Below are 2448 nucleotides of genomic sequence, written 5' to 3' on the forward strand. Positions count from 1 at the left end.
GTTAACCCGTCGTCGTTCGATCGAGGTCGAATTCTTCTCTGTGGCGAAGGCCCTTGGCCTTTAGGTTGTTATTTCGAACTTATTGAAATGTTAACCCGTCGTCGTTCGATCGAGGTTGAACTCTTCTCTGTGGCGAAGGCCCTTGGCTTTTAGGGTGTTATTTCGAACTTATCGAAATGTTAACGCGTCGTCGTTCGATCAAGGTCGAATTCTTCTATGTGGCGAAGGCCCTTGGCCTTTAGGGTGTTATTTCGAACTTATCAAAATGTTAACCCGTCGTCGTTCGATCAAGGTCGAACTCTTCCTTTTGGTGAAGGCCACTGGACTTAAAGGGTGTTATTTCGAACTCGTCGAAATATTAACCCGTCGTCGTTTGATCGAGGTCGAACTCTTTTCTGTGGTGAAGGCCCTTGACCTTTAGGGTGTTATTTCGAACTTATTGAAATGTTAACCCGTCGTTGTTTGATCAAGGTCAAACTCTTCCTTTCGGCAAAGGCCCTTGCCTTTAAAGGGTGTTATTTAGAACTCGTCGAAATGTTAACCCGTCGTCATTCAATCAAGGTGGAACTCTTCCTTTTGGCGAAGGCCCTTGGCCTTAAGGGGTGTTATTTCGAACTCGTCGAAATGTTAACCCGTCGTCATTCGATCGAGGTTGAACTCTTCCTTTTGGCGGAGGCCCTTGGCCTTTAAGGGTATTATTTCAAACTTGTCGAAATGTTAACCCGTCGTCGTTCGATCAAGGTCGAACTCTTCCTTTTGGTGAAGGCCCTTGGCCTTAAAGGGTGTTATTTCAAACTCATCAAAATGTTAGCCCATCGTCGTTCGATCAAGGTCGACCTCTTTGGCGAAGGCCCTTGGCCTTAAAGGGTGTTATTTCGAACTCGTCGAAATGTTATTCGTCGTTGTTCGATCAAGGTCGAACTCTTCCTTTTGGCGAAGGCCCTTGGCCTTAAGGGGTGCTATTTTGAACTTGTCGAAATGTTAATCAGTCGTAATTCGATCAAGGTCGAACTCTTCCTTTTGGCTAAGGCCCTTGGCCTTAAAGGGTGTTATTTCGAACTTATCGAAATGTTAACTCGTCGTCAGTCCCAGTTTTTGGAGGATCAGGTATCCTTTGGGGGAGTCCCAGTTCGCTTGATATTGTTTGCATCGGAGAGTGAAATGTCGGGGAGTATGAAACGTTGCCGTTTCGCGTATGTTTGTTCTGTGCACACATTGGAGTTTTCTTGTCTAATTCCTACTTTCCGGTCTGGAGATATCATCGGTGGGCGATATTTCGGTGGTCGTGTAGTAGTTTCCCCTTCTCTGACTGAGATGTTTCTTTGCTCGCTCGCCCGTGCGGTGCCTGAGTTCCTGCTTGAGCAAAGAACAGAAGGTGAGTCAAAATGATACTTTCTTTGCCCCAATCCAATGGATCGGTGGATGAGAGTAGGTTTGCTACGTTGCTCATTTTGTCTGGCATTGCGGCGGTTGAAGTGGCGATGATTCCTAAATTCGGTGACTTTGTTCATCTCTCTTTCCCCTCCTATGCTGCGCCTTTGCCCTGCATGGGTTGGGTTTTGCCTTAGCGCTCTTTTTGGTAGGTAATCGTGTTTCTCGTCTTTGATCTGGAAGAGACTAGGAAATTTCACTAAGAAAACCTCACAGACGGCGCCAAATTGTTTGACTCAAAAGATATTGGAACCATGGTTGACAAATCAATAAAAAAAATGAAGGGGTAAATCTTAGTTAACCATAATGAATTCTAGATCAATAAATTAGTTGGAAAAATAAGACATAAAATGAGATAGAGGTAACCAATCTTATTGAAACTTTTCGTTGTGGATCCCATTAATCAATAGAGGAGGCCCTTTTACATATTTTTCTTGGAGGATGCTTCGTTCTTCTTCTCATTAGGAAGATTACAGGAGATGGGACTAGGGAGAGAGGAAGAAGTGAAAAATCGCCCCCTTTACCGAAGGTTTTCCCCTACTATATATAGTCATGGGACCTTTGTTATGTACTTGGTCTGATGCTCTTTCACACTATGTCCGTCTTGGTCGTCCTCTGAGCGTTGTTTCTTCTGACTCAATGGGTATCGTGAGTACGGGATGTGAAATAGACCATGTCGTCTTTCGCAGCCTTGCCGCTTGGATGAGATGTTGGTCAGCTTGACCGCAGAGGTCAGATTTTGACCAATACAATATCCCATAGGATTAGCTATTTCACCTTCTATACGGGATAGTTAATCCCACCATTTTATTGTAAAAGTTATCGACGGATTTGCTAATACCGCATACCAAACATGTGATAAAGTTAATCCCAAACTTAATTTATTCTGAGATTATTATTCTTATCTCATGTAACAAACGAATCCTAAAATGGTAGGATTAGTTATCTCATATAGAAGGTGGGATAATTAATCTCATGGTATATCTCACCCCATGGAATATCCTGATATACTAACAT

This window comes from Nicotiana tabacum, chromosome 7 (assembly GCF_000715075.1).
Source record: "Nicotiana tabacum cultivar K326 chromosome 7, ASM71507v2, whole genome shotgun sequence".
In the NCBI taxonomy this organism is placed as follows: domain Eukaryota; kingdom Viridiplantae; phylum Streptophyta; class Magnoliopsida; order Solanales; family Solanaceae; genus Nicotiana; species Nicotiana tabacum.